The sequence below is a fragment of the Lissotriton helveticus genome, chromosome 4_1 (genome assembly GCF_964261635.1).
Source record: "Lissotriton helveticus chromosome 4_1, aLisHel1.1, whole genome shotgun sequence".
NCBI lineage: Eukaryota > Metazoa > Chordata > Amphibia > Caudata > Salamandridae > Lissotriton > Lissotriton helveticus.
Window position 1 is genome coordinate 1,709,338,713 of NC_136063.1, and position 15,518 is coordinate 1,709,354,230.

Below are 15,518 nucleotides of genomic sequence, written 5' to 3' on the forward strand. Positions count from 1 at the left end.
ATTCTGACTTTGCTAAAGTTAAATTTCTTTGCATTTATTGCGATACACTTTTGTGTTATGGGGAACAGTCTATCAACCTGATAAAACGCAGGATACAGGATCATTGCTGTCCTCGACATTAGGTTTTCTTTTTTTCATTCTTTTGTTCCGGTTGGAATTTGTTGAGAAAACACAAAAAAAATACACAAAAAAAACCCAGTTCTTTTTAGAACTACCTTCACTGGTCAAAGAACGAACTATATTTCTAAGTTAGTGTGTAAAAGTTTGTCAGAATGAATGTGTAGTTCATAAATGAATGAATGAATATATTACTAGTGTATGGAGAATGTGAAAGTGCAGAGCTATAAGGAAGTGCTACAGCATAAATCTATAAGGTGAAACTGCCTGTGTGAATTTGTATGTGTTAGGGGCAGATTTACAATCCCCTTGTGCCTCTTTTACACAGCCGTTGCATCATTTTTGTGACACAGCGGTGGTGCAAAAGATGTGCCACGGTGTGTGCTATTAACAATGTGACGCATTTGGAGTGTGCATTACATTGTAAAGCGCTGTGCCAGAAGAGGCTTTCCTGTGCAGAAGGGGGTGCAGCAACGCTTCCTAAAAGTGACTGAGTGAAATGTATAACATTTCATTCAGTCACTTTTGAGCTTATGCTGCGTCAAAACCCTGCACATGTTTGAAGCAGGAGTAAGGATTGATACAGCTTTGTGAGCATAGGGCCCCAGAGCATTGCTGGAGTTGTGTTATACTTGCAACAGAAGTCAAGCAATAATTAATCCAAAAATTACTTTGCAATTTAGTTTTGTTATTATTTTATATTAAGAATATGAGATATAATCTAAAAAATGAAATACATATAAATATTTATATTAAAAATATAAGAAATTAGTGTAAAAAGAAAGACATAATAATTAATATATTTATAACTTATCATTTTCAAAACCTTTGAAATTCACTGAAAAAACCATAGGTTTCACACACATTATAGTTAGGAATTAGCATTTAGAAAACCTTGCAAATTCATTGAAAAAAACCATAGGTTTCAAACACGTTATAGTTAGGAATTAGCATTTCAAAAACCATGCAAATTCATTGAAAAAACCCTAGTTTTCACACGGTATAGTTAGCTGAATAATTCTCTCATACAAAACCTTTGAAATTCCTCCGTTATAGTTAGCTCAGCTAACTATAACTTGCGCGCCCGCAATGCACTGCTGATGACGTCACATATAACATCAAGCATTACATGGTCAGTGACATTACTCATGACATCACAGGATGACATCTCAAATGACATCACTGATGACATCATCCTTGTGAAAGAATGGCAGACCTCTTTTTGGCGTAATATAACCTTTGATACACACCTTCAGAAATAGAAAGTAGAAATTTAAAAAGAAAATGGAGATACCAATACCACTTTCCAACAACCTATTCAGTAATTCCGCCATCTACATACCCATGCACTCATTCACCAACAGTTCTATATAGTCACTTATACATGTACTCAATCATCATATGTACTCATATATTTATAAATACTGTTACAAACCGACACTCATTCATAAAGTTACTCACACACATACTCACATATGCAAATAAACGATCAAACATCCATTTGTTTGCATGTACAGCTATACACACACCACTACACTTACTTTTACAGAAACGTACACATACTTACTCTCTTAAACAATCAGTGATAGAAACACATACTTATTTATACAGGAACTTTTTGAATTTGTCACTGTCATATATCCTTACTTATATACATCGATACTCACACCTGTTTAAAACATATGTACTTAGTCATAAAGACACTATTGAGGCAGTCATTCACTCATTAGCACACCCATACACACATTCATCCACCCATGCAGTCCTGCACACATGCTGTCTACAAAACACATACAAACAGTGAGTCAGCCATTCATGCATCTGTGCCCTAAGTAATACCCACCACCAAACCATACAGACACTCATTCTGATACTCAAAAAACCAACTAATAACCCATATAGACACTCGTGTAGCTACTCACCAACCCATGCAGCCACTTATACACAAAGTGAGACACTGATACAGATATTTACATATTTAAACATTAGTCGCTAATACATGTATTCACTAAGATACACTTAATAAGTCAGTTATAGAAGGAAATTTACAAAAAAAAAAAATCTAGGCACTTATTTACCAATTTATTCTTCCATCGACCTTTAGATATACATATATAAAAATATTTATTTTTCTGAAAGACACACATTCAGTGGATGATGTCATTAGTGATGTCATTTGAGATGTCATGAGTGATGTCATGAGTGATGTCACTGACCATGTCATGAGTGATGTTATATGTGACGTCATCAGCAGTGCATTGCGGGCGCGCAAGTTATAGTTAGCTGAGCTAACTATAACAGAGGAATTTCAAAGGTTTTGTATGAGAGAAATGATCAGCTAACTATAACGTGCGAAAACTAGGGTTTTTTTCAATTAATTTGCATGGTTTTTTAAATGCTAATTCCTAACTATACCGTGTGTGAAACCTATCGTTTTTTTATTGAATAAATATATATATATATATATATATATATATATATATATATCGATGCTCCAACAACCCCTCTCCCAGCCGAGAGAGAGGTAGAAAAGCAGCACTCGCGGGGTGGGTTTCAGAGTTTCTTTATTTTTTTAGTGCAGACGCGTTTCGGGCAAAGCCCTTTGTCAATGTAATTACAAAACGCTAACAGGAAGACATTATATGCAGTGCGTTACTACTGATGGAAACTGAAAATGGACTACCCGACTCAGAACCGCGGGCGCCATATTGGAATGTGCAATGTAACATTGTTACAATGATCAAAGGGCAACAGATTACCTTTTCTCAGTATCATTCATTTGGTTATTAAGCTGTGGATCAGCATACATTCAACGTTCAATTAATGATTATTGTGACCAAAAATATGTATATGAGTTAAAGCAGGTACATTTTAGATATGCTAAAATTTACATGTAAATTCCATCCGTCTTTATCCTCTTATTTACTGTACATGGTTACTCATTTTGTCACAGAAAATAAATACAAATGCCCACTCGATCAAACATTCCATTATTATCTTGCCGTGGATCGGCTTAGGCGGCTCCTATTGCTAGAAACCGCTAATAATGACCAGGGGAAAGCCCCCAGGTCAACACAGGTTCCATCAGATTAGAGTGAGACAGCAAGCTGTTGACTGATGCAGTTTATTTGCCCAGATGGATGGCTAATTCCTCGCCACTATTCAAACCATTGGGAATTTTGGTCTGTAGGTCAATAATAAAACGAGACTCCAAACGTCTTAGCTTTAAAAGTCTGTTCCCACCCCTTTCACTCTCTGGAACTTGGTCAACCCCAAAGTATTGTAACAGATCTCTGTTGCTGCGATGTTTGATGGCAAAGTGTTTGGCAACAGGAGAAGTCAGATCCTTGTTGGCTATCGCCCTCATATGTTCTAGGATTCTTAACTTCACACTTTTTATGGTGCTCCCTATATACTTAAGGTTGCAGGGGCATACTAGACAATACACCACATACGGTGTCTGACATGTGATGAAGGACCCAATGTTTTTCTTCCTTGTGACCCCAGGGATGTCGTAGCCCAAGACCCTTTTGCTGTAAGCACAGGCCTTGCATTTGCCACAAGGATAGAATCCTTTCATTTCAGCCAGAGTGTTCGTCCTAGCAACGGGAGTCTCTAGGTGGCTGTGTACCAGTAAGTCCTTGATGGACTTCGTTTTTCTGAAGGTTACAAGTGGGTTATTGGGGATGTCTACCCCAATTATGGGGTCAGTCTTTAAGATATGCCAGCTGTGGCGTAAGATTCCTTTGAGTTGATTGGAATTGTTGCTATAGGATGTTATTAAGCGGAATTTGCCCTCATCTGTTTTGTTGGAGTTTATTTTGTCTTTCAGTAGTTCTGCTCTGTCTATCCCGGACACTCTTTTAAGAGTTTCGGTCAGGAGAGCCTGGTTGTAACCTCTTTGTTTGAACCTGGACAAACTGTCTTTTGCTGCTTTCTGGAAGTCCTCCTCACGTGAGCAATTCCGTTTAAGACGCAAGAGCTCCCCGTAAGGAATACTTCGTTTCAGGTTCGTCGGGTGTGCGCTTTCAGCGTGTAAGACGCTGTTGCCAGCAGTAGGCTTGCGGTATAGGGATGTTGTTACCTGGTTATCAATAATAGTTACACGGAGGTCGAGGTAGCTCACTGCCACTGAGCTAACCTCGCCTGTGAATCTAAGATTGACATTGTTGTTGTTTAAATGAGAGATATACTCTCTGGCACTCTGTTCCGACCCCCTCCACACCAGGAAGAGGTCATCGATGTATCTGTGCCACTTGACCACATTAGTGGTCCAAGTAGTGTTTCCCTCTGACCAGGCCACCTGCTCCTCCCACCAGCCTACGAATAAATTCGCATAGCTGGGGGCGAAGCAGGTTCCCATGGCGGTCCCAGAGATCTGTTTAAAGAGTTCACCCTGAAAGAGAAAAATGTTATTTAACAGGCAAAATTCTGTTAACTCTAGCAACATGGTACTATGTCCCGCATACTTTAGTGGTCTCTTTTTCATAAAATATTCCACTGCTTTCAAGCCTTGCGCATGATCAATACACGTGTATAAGCTCGTGATATCCATCACAATCATAACATACATGGGATCCCACACTAGATCTTGTAGTTGTACAATAAATTCCTTTGTATCCCTAATGTATGAGGACAATTGGAGCACTGACTGAAACAGGAAATGGTCAATGAACACCGAAAGATTCTCTGTAAGGCTGCCCATTGATGAAACTATTGGGCGGCCAGGCGGTGTTTTGAGATCCTTATGAACTTTGGGCAGATGGTAAAAAGTGGGGATTACAGGATGGTTTGAACGTAAAAAGAGATGTTCCTCAGTGCTTAACATATCTTTATTATGCCATTTCTGTATAAGCTTGTCATATTCTTGGATGCTCTCCTGATATTTCCTCATAGTAGTGAGTTCATAATGTTCTTGGTTCGAAAGTTGTCGTTTCGCTTCCCCTACATACATGTCCTTAGTCATTATAACTACATTTCCTCCTTTGTCGGAAGGCTTGTAGATCACAGAGGTGTCATCCTGAAGACTTTTTAGGGCTTTCCTTTGTCCCATGGTTAATGGGTTTGTGACGTTCTCTTTTGTGTTCTTTTTGGACATGCGTAGTTTAATCAGATCTTTTATCACAGTCTCTGAGAAAATATCGATCGCATCTTGGGCCATTTGTGGTAGGAAATGCGAAGTAGGTTTGAAAGGACTCTGTGGGGCTTCCTGATCTATGCCCACCTTCCTACTCCTTTGAGTCAAACTCGATTTATCAGAATCACTCACTGTTGTTTCCGATCTTATCTCTTCCAAGATTTCTAAAGTTTCCAGATCACCCAATTGGATGGTATCAGTCTCCAAAATTCTATTTTGTCGTCTTTCATGTGTCGTTGGTTTAGTTTTGTAATATTTATGCAACTTTAGTTTCCTGGTAAATCTAAAGAGATCGATCCTAGTTTGAGTAAATTCCAGATCTTTTTGCGGACAGAACGAGAGGCCCAGTTGTAACACAGTTTCTTCATCCTTAGTCAGTTGTTTGGGACTAAGGTTCACAATAGTTAAGGATTCAGAGGTGTCTAGCGGGTTCCCCCCTTCTTTGCTTTCCCGCGAGCCAGATTGTTGCCTCTGCCTCTTCCGCGTCCTCTTCCGGCCGCCCCTCCTTGTTTTTCTGCGTCTGGTTCCGGGGGCTTTACTTCCCCCCCCCTGAGCCAAGCATGGCGGATTACGTCGAATTCCTCGTGAAAAGGAGTTTTGGTTGGCCTGGATGGTCCAGCCACTCCTTCCTCATCGGATCCAGTGACTTCGGATTCTGAGGTTTCGATTCTCTCGGGCGGCTGTGCAGAGTTCTGCTTTTGTTTGAATAGATCTTTCCTTGGGCCATCAAATTTCTTGGCGAAAGTAAGTACTCTCCCCATTGCATAATCCCGTTCGTCCCTGTCGAATTTTTCTTCCTTTCGCAATCTGATTTTCGTTTCGTACCTAGTCAGCCGTTTTTTCATTTCTACCATCATTTCTTGATGTTTTGTGTTTTCGGGTGATTTTTCCAATTCATCCTCGAGTAGTTTGATCTCATTAATGGCCTTCTCCCTATCACTCCACGCGAATTTGACAAGTAATGTCAAGCTCCCTTTGCAAAATTCCGCGGTATGTACGTGCCATTCCTCCAAGAGTTGGGGGTCTGGATTTTCATATGCTGGTATAGTGTACACACGCAGACCCCGTGGGACCCTCTCCACCTTGATGTAGTTCTCAAGCGAGGTGGCCTCCCACCATTTCCGTGTCTCTCTCTCGAACAGTCTCTCGAGCTTTATGTACTTTTGAGCCAAAGGGTCTATGTTTTTAGCACCAATAGCTGTCATGGTGCGTGTTTGCCCACCAGTTTTTTTGTTGAACATGCCAGCTGCTGCCTCCTCTCGCGCTGCATTACTAAACATCAGTTCCTGAATATATAAGGGAGAGCCGGTCCCGGTCTCCGTCTCAAGCGTTCGCTGAAGAGTCCTCTGAAACTCCACCCCTCACCAACGCCACGGCGTTCCACAACACACTATCCAATTCGAATTGATATGGTGTGGGTACAGACTTACCCCAGACTGCTATAATCGCGGTCTTCTCTTGTTCAAATCCGATGACGCCGGCAATTGCTTGAGTACTTCAAATGCCGGTCTTATGTTCTCGGAAAGACGTCCTCAAAGGTAGTCCTTGTATCCAGGCGGTGCCTCCGTCAAAATAAATAAACGCTCCAATTGCGCCAAAAACGGGGCTCAGGCGGTGGGTGCCGCTGCACGGTCGACGCACCGTGAAATATCGATGCTCCAACAACCCCTCTCCCAGCCGAGAGAGAGGTAGAAAAGCAGCACTCGCGGGGTGGGTTTCAGAGTTTCTTTATTTTTTTAGTGCAGACGCGTTTCGGGCAAAGCCCTTTGTCAATGTAATTACAAAACGCTAACAGGAAGACATTATATGCAGTGCGTTACTACTGATGGAAACTGAAAATGGACTACCCGACTCAGAACCGCGGGCGCCATATTGGAATGTGCAATGTAACATTGTTACAATGATCAAAGGGCAACAGATTACCTTTTCTCAGTATCATTCGTTTGGTTATTAAGCTGTGGATCAGCATACATTCAACGTTCAATTAATGATTATTGTGACCAAAAATATGTATATGAGTCAAAGCAGGTACATTTTAGATATGCTAAAATTTACATGTAAATTCCATCCGTCTTTATCCTCTTATTTACTGTACATGGTTACTCATTTTGTCACAGAAAATAAATACAAATGCCCACTCGATCAAACATTCCATTATTATCTTGCCGTGGATCGGCTTAGGCGGCTCCTATTGCTAGAAACCGCTAATAATGACCAGGGGAAAGCCCCCAGGTCAACACAGGTTCCATCAGATTAGAGTGAGACAGCAAGCTGTTGACTGATGCAGTTTATTTGCCCAGATGGATGGCTAATTCCTCGCCACTATTCAAACCATTGGGAATTTTGGTCTGTAGGTCAATAATAAAACGAGACTCCAAACGTCTTAGCTTTAAAAGTCTGTTCCCACCCCTTTCACTCTCTGGAACTTGGTCAACCCCAAAGTATTGTAACAGATCTCTGTTGCTGCGATGTTTGATGGCAAAGTGTTTGGCAACAGGAGAAGTCAGATCCTTGTTGGCTATCGCCCTCATATGTTCTAGGATTCTTAACTTCACACTTTTTATGGTGCTCCCTATATACTTAAGGTTGCAGGGGCATACTAGACAATACACCACATACGGTGTCTGACATGTGATGAAGGACCCAATGTTTTTCTTCCTTGTGACCCCAGGGATGTCGTAGCCCAATACCCTTTTGCTGTAAGCACAGGCCTTGCATTTGCCACAAGGATAGAATCCTTTCATTTCAGCCAGAGTGTTCGTCCTAGCAACGGGAGTCTCTAGGTGGCTGTGTACCAGTAAGTCCTTGATGGACTTCGTTTTTCTGAAGGTTACAAGTGGGTTATTGGGGATGTCTACCCCAATTATGGGGTCAGTCTTTAAGATATGCCAGCTGTGGCGTAAGATTCCTTTGAGTTGATTGGAATTGTTGCTATAGGATGTTATTAAGCGGAATTTGCCCTCATCTGTTTTGTTGGAGTTTATTTTGTCTTTCAGTAGTTCTGCTCTGTCTATCCCGGACACTCTTTTAAGAGTTTCGGTCAGGAGAGCCTGGTTGTAACCTCTTTGTTTGAACCTGGACAAACTGTCTTTTGCTGCTTTCTGGAAGTCCTCCTCACGTGAGCAATTCCGTTTAAGACGCAAGAGCTCCCCGTAAGGAATACTTCGTTTCAGGTTCGTCGGGTGTGCGCTTTCAGCGTGTTGCCAGCAGGACTTACTGGTACACAGCCACCTAGAGACTCCCGTTGCTAGGACGAACACTCTGGCTGGAATGAAAGGATTCTATCCTTGTGGCAAATGCAAGGCCTGTGCTTACAGCAAAAGGGTCTTGGGCTACGACATCCCTGGGGTCACAAGGAAGAAAAACATTGGGTCCTTCATCACATGTCAGACACCGTATGTGGTGTATTGTCTAGTATGCCCCTGCAACCTTAAGTATATAGGGAGCACCATAAAAAGTGTGAAGTTAAGAATCCTAGAACATATGAGGGCGATAGCCAACAAGGATCTGACTTCTCCTGTTGCCAAACACTTTGCCATCAAACATCGCAGCAACAGAGATCTGTTACAATACTTTGGGGTTGACCAAGTTCCAGAGAGTGAAAGGGGTGGGAACAGACTTTTAAAGCTAAGACGTTTGGAGTCTCGTTTTATTATTGACCTACAGACCAAAATTCCCAATGGTTTGAATAGTGGCGAGGAATTAGCCATCCATCTGGGCAAATAAACTGCATCAGTCAACAGCTTGCTGTCTCACTCTAATCTGATGGAACCTGTGTTGACCTGGGGGCTTTCCCCTGGTCATTATTAGCGGTTTCTAGCAATAGGAGCCGCCTAAGCCGATCCACGGCAAGATAATAATGGAATGTTTGATCGAGTGGGCATTTGTATTTATTTTCTGTGACAAAATGAGTAACCATGTACAGTAAATAAGAGGATAAAGACGGATGGAATTTACATGTAAATTTTAGCATATCTAAAATGTACCTGCTTTAACTCATATACATATTTTTGGTCACAATAATCATTAATTGAACGTTGAATGTATGCTGATCCACAGCTTAATAACCAAATGAATGATACTGAGAAAAGGTAATCTGTTGCCCTTTGATCATTGTAACAATGTTACATTGCACATTCCAATATGGCGCCCGCGGTTCTGAGTCGGGTAGTCCATTTTCAGTTTCCATCAGTAGTAACGCACTGCATATAATGTCTTCCTGTTAGCGTTTTGTAATTACATTGACAAAGGGCTTTGCCCGAAACGCGTCTGCACTAAAAAAATAAAGAAACTCTGAAACCCACCCCGCGAGTGCTGCTTTTCTACCTCTCTCTCGGCTGGGAGAGGGGTTGTTGGAGCATCGATATTTCACGGTGCGTCGACCGTGCAGCGGCACCCACCGCCTGAGCCCCGTTTTTCGGCGCAATTGGAGCGTTTATTTATTTTGACGGAGGCACCGCCTGGATACAAGGACTACCTTTGAGGACGTCTTTCCGAGAACATAAGACCGGCATTTGAAGTACTCAAGCAATTGCCGGCGTCATCGGATTTGAACAAGAGAAGACCGCGATTATAGCAGTCTGGGGTAAGTCTGTACCCACACCATATCAATTCGAATTGGATAGTGTGTTGTGGAACGCCGTGGCGTTGGTGAGGGGTGGAGTTTCAGAGGACTCTTCAGCGAACGCTTGAGACGGAGACCGGGACCGGTTCTCCCTTATATATTCAGGAACTGATGTTTAGTAATGCAGCGCGAGAGGAGGCAGCAGCTGGCATGTTCAACAAAAAAACTGGTGGGCAAACACGCACCATGACAGCTATTGGTGCTAAAAACATAGACCCTTTGGCTCAAAAGTACATAAAGCTCGAGAGACTGTTCGAGAGAGAGACAAGGAAATGGTGGGAGGCCACCTCGCTTGAGAACTACATCAAGGTGGAGAGGGTCCCACGGGGTCTGCGTGTGTACACTATACCAGCATATGAAAATCCAGACCCCCAACTCTTGGAGGAATGGCACGTACATACCGCGGAATTTTGCAAAGGGAGCTTGACATTACTTGTCAAATTCGCGTGGAGTGATAGGGAGAAGGCCATTAATGAGATCAAACTACTCGAGGATGAATTGGAAAAATCACCCGAAAACACAAAACATCAAGAAATGATGGTAGAAATGAAAAAACGGCTGACTAGGTACGAAACGAAAATCAGATTGCGAAAGGAAGAAAAATTCGACAGGGACGAACGGGATTATGCAATGGGGAGAGTACTTACTTTCGCCAAGAAATTTGATGGCCCAAGGAAAGATCTATTCAAACAAAAGCAGAACTCTGCACAGCCGCCCGAGAGAATCGAAACCTCAGAATCCGAAGTCACTGGATCCGATGAGGAAGGAGTGGCTGGACCATCCAGGCCAACCAAAACTCCTTTTCACGAGGAATTCGACGTAATCCGCCATGCTTGGCTCAGGGGGGGGAAAGTAAAGCCCCCGGAACCAGACGCAGAAAAACAAGGAGGGGCGGCCGGAAGAGGACGCGGAAGAGGCAGAGGCAACAATCTGGCTCGCGGGAAAGCAAAGAAGGGGGGAACCCGCTAGACACCTCTGAATCCTTAACTATTGTGAACCTTAGTCCCAAACAACTGACTAAGGATGAAGAAACTGTGTTACAACTGGGCCTCTCGTTCTGTCCGCAAAAAGATCTGGAATTTACTCAAACTAGGATCGATCTCTTTAGATTTACCAGGAAACTAAAGTTGCATAAATATTACAAAACTAAACCAACGACACATGAAAGACGACAAAATAGAATTTTGGAGACTGATACCATCCAATTGGGTGATCTGGAAACTTTAGAAATCTTGGAAGAGATAAGATCGGAAACAACAGTGAGTGATTCTGATAAATCGAGTTTGACTCAAAGGAGTAGGAAGGTGGGCATAGATCAGGAAGCCCCACAGAGTCCTTTCAAACCTACTTCGCATTTCCTACCACAAATGGCCCAAGATGCGATCGATATTTTCTCAGAGACTGTGATAAAAGATCTGATTAAACTACGCATGTCCAAAAAGAACACAAAAGAGAACGTCACAAACCCATTAACCATGGGACAAAGGAAAGCCCTAAAAAGTCTTCAGGATGACACCTCTGTGATCTACAAGCCTTCCGACAAAGGAGGAAATGTAGTTATAATGACTAAGGACATGTATGTAGGGGAAGCGAAACGACAACTTTCGAACCAAGAACATTATGAACTCACTACTATGAGGAAATAACAGGAGAGCATCCAAGAATATGACAAGCTTATACAGAAATGGCATAATAAAGATATGTTAAGCACTGAGGAACATCTCTTTTTACGTTCAAACCATCCTGTAATCCCCACTTTTTACCATCTGCCCAAAGTTCATAAGGATCTCAAAACACCGCCTGGCCGCCCAATAGTTTCATCAATGGGCAGCCTTACAGAGAATCTTTCGGTGTTCATTGACCATTTCCTGTTTCAGTCAGTGCTCCAATTGTCCTCATACATTAGGGATACAAAGGAATTTATTGTACAACTACAAGATCTAGTGTGGGATCCCATGTATGTTATGATTGTGATGGATATCACGAGCTTATACACGTGTATTGATCATGCGCAAGGCTTGAAAGCAGTGGAATATTTTATGAAAAAGAGACCACTAAAGTATGCGGGACATAGTACCATGTTGCTAGAGTTAACAGAATTTTGCCTGTTAAATAACATTTTTCTCTTTCAGGGTGAACTCTTTAAACAGATCTCTGGGACCGCCAGCGGAACCTGCTTCGCCCCCAGCTATGCGAATTTATTCGTAGGCTGGTGGGAGGAGCAGGTGGCCTGGTCAGAAGGAAACACTACTTGGACCACTAATGTGGTCAAGTGGCACAGATACATCGATGACCTCTTCCTGGTGTGGAGGGGGTCGGAACAGAGTGCCAGAGAGTATATCTCTCATTTAAACAACAACAATGTCAATCTTAGATTCACAGGCGAGGTTAGCTCAGTGGCAGTGAGCTACCTCGACCTCCGTGTAACTATTATTGATAACCAGGTAACAACATCCCTATACCGCAAGCCTACTGCTGGCAACAGCGTCTTACACGCTGAAAGCGCACACCCGACGAACCTGAAACGAAGTATTCCTTACGGGGAGCTCTTGCGTCTTAAACGGAATTGCTCACGTGAGGAGGACTTCCAGAAAGCAGCAAAAGACAGTTTGTCCAGGTTCAAACAAAGAGGTTACAACCGGGCTCTCCTGACCGAAACTCTTAAAAGAGTGTCCGGGATAGACAGAGCAGAACTACTGAAAGACAAAATAAACTCCAACAAAACAGATGAGGGCAAATTCCGCTTAATAACATCCTATAGCAACAATTCCAATCAACTCAAAGGAATCTTACGCCACAGCTGGCATATCTTAAAGACTGACCCCATAATTGGGGTAGACATCCCCAATAACCCACTTGTAACCTTCAGAAAAACGAAGTCCATCAAGGACTTACTGGTACACAGCCACCTAGAGACTCCCGTTGCTAGGACGAACACTCTGGCTGAAATGAAAGGATTCTATCCTTGTGGCAAATGCAAGGCCTGTGCTTACAGCAAAAGGGTCTTGGGCTACGACATCCCTGGGGTCACAAGGAAGAAAAACATTGGGTCCTTCATCACATGTCAGACACCGTATGTGGTGTATTGTCTAGTATGCCCCTGCAACCTTAAGTATATAGGGAGCACCATAAAAAGTGTGAAGTTAAGAATCCTAGAACATATGAGGGCGATAGCCAACAAGGATCTGACTTCTCCTGTTGCCAAACACTTTGCCATCAAACATCGCAGCAACAGAGATCTGTTACAATACTTTGGGGTTGACCAAGTTCCAGAGAGTGAAAGGGGTGGGAACAGACTTTTAAAGCTAAGACGTTTGGAGTCTCGTTTTATTATTGACCTACAGACCAAAATTCCCAATGGTTTGAATAGTGGCGAGGAATTAGCCATCCATCTGGGCAAATAAACTGCATCAGTCAACAGCTTGCTGTCTCACTCTAATCTGATGGAACCTGTGTTGACCTGGGGGCTTTCCCCTGGTCATTATTAGCGGTTTCTAGCAATAGGAGCCGCCTAAGCCGATCCACGGCAAGATAATAATGGAATGTTTGATCGAGTGGGCATTTGTATTTATTTTCTGTGACAAAATGAGTAACCATGTACAGTAAATAAGAGGATAAAGACGGATGGAATTTACATGTAAATTTTAGCATATCTAAAATGTACCTGCTTTAACTCATATACATATTTTTGGTCACAATAATCATTAATTGAACGTTGAATGTATGCTGATCCACAGCTTAATAACCAAATATATGATACTGAGAAAAGGTAATCTGTTGCCCTTTGATCATTGTAACAATGTTACATTGCACATTCCAATATGGCGCCCGCGGTTCTGAGTCGGGTAGTCCATTTTCAGTTTCCATCAGTAGTAACGCACTGCATATAATGTCTTCCTGTTAGCGTTTTGTAATTACATTGACAAAGGGCTTTGCCCGAAACGCGTCTGCACTAAAAAAATAAAGAAACTCTGAAACCCACCCCGCGAGTGCTGCTTTTCTACCTCTCTCTCGGCTGGGAGAGGGGTTGTTGGAGCATCGATATTTCACGGTGCGTCGACCGTGCAGCGGCACCCACCGCCTGAGCCCCGTTTTTCGGCGCAATTGGAGCGTTTATATATATATATATATATATATATATATATATATATATATATATATTACCTACTGGCGGTCGCCAGTAGGTATATATAGTTAGGATTTTTTCCCTATGGGATTTTTGAAAATTCTATGTCTAATAACTTTGGCGTTTGTGGACGGAATTGGCTGAAATTTTCAGCAAAATGGAACATTTTGTTTCTGAGCAGCCACTGGAAATTTGGGGGGAGTTGGTCCAGGGGGGGCCGAGAAAAAAGGGGGGTCCCAAAACGTGTTTTTAACATTGAGTTTTCCATAGGGCGGTTAGCCTCATTTTTAGCCCGAACGGCTGAATGGATTTGCACGAAACTTGGCAAATTTGTAGGGACTGGTAGCCCGATGTGCCTTTTGTAGGTCTCAATATATGTGCTCCAGTGGATTTTGAGAAATTAACGTTCAAAAAAAGATATATATCTAGAGCCGCGCCTGGAGCGCTCCCACGTACGCGTACAGGGGAGCGCTCCAGGCGCGCCACGCGATCTGCGCACGGCAAGCTGATTGGTTCTCGGGTGTCTATAAACATTCGAAACAGTCCGCAGCGGCCGCCATCTTGTGTCTCGGTAGGATTGAGACACAAGAGGTGGCAAAAATCAAAGGGGGAAATGAGCAAGAGGGGGCAGGGTACACACCCCCTGACCCCCTAGGTTACATGTGGGGGCCATAAAAGGCTCCCGCGGGTGAAAAAAAAAATAAAAAAAAATTCGATTTTCGCGGGGGTGAGCGCCCGGTACGCGCACCGGGGAGCGTACGGGGGAGCGTACCATGGAGATTAAAAATGACAGACTTTAAAAAAAATAAAGCTTCTTTTTAAAAATTGGAGGTAGTTCTGAAAAGAACTTTTTTTTTCATTTTGTTGTTTTATATATATTTTTTTTTTGTTTTTTTTGTTTTATATTTTTTTAGACTTTTTAAAACAATTTTATATTTTTTTTGTATTTTTTTCAAGGGAAAAACAAAAACAAGGATTCCAAAACTGCTCAACAGGAGCAAAAAAAATTGAAAATTTAGGGACTGGAAGAGCAGCGGTGTTGCTGTTTCTTTAGGGCAATCAGTTCAACACTCTGCTCCCCATAGCAGAGCAGTTCGTCACACTCTGCGCACAAAAATTTGATGCCCGCAAACACCGGCTGAATGTTAGGGATCATTCTTCCACGGGGTGGTCCCGAAGGTGTTGCTCCACCAGTGGAGGTGCTGCCGCCATCTGTTGGTACATTCCGTGCCAGCTCTCTGACACTCTCCCTGGCAAAGTTGTTAGGGTGTCTTCTTTTGACATGCCGGATCAAATTGGCATTGCCAAAACTATATTTTTTCAGAGGATTGCCTCTGGATAAACTACTCCCACATATTTTGCATGTTACTTTGGGAGCGTTCACTTTTTTCTGTCCTTCTGGGATGTCGTAAAATTTCCAAATGAAATGGGTTTTTTTCTTTTGCTGAGGAGGGTCCTCATCCAAAAATCCCTCTGAATCACTGCTGGATGACTCTCTTGCAGCCATTGCTGGA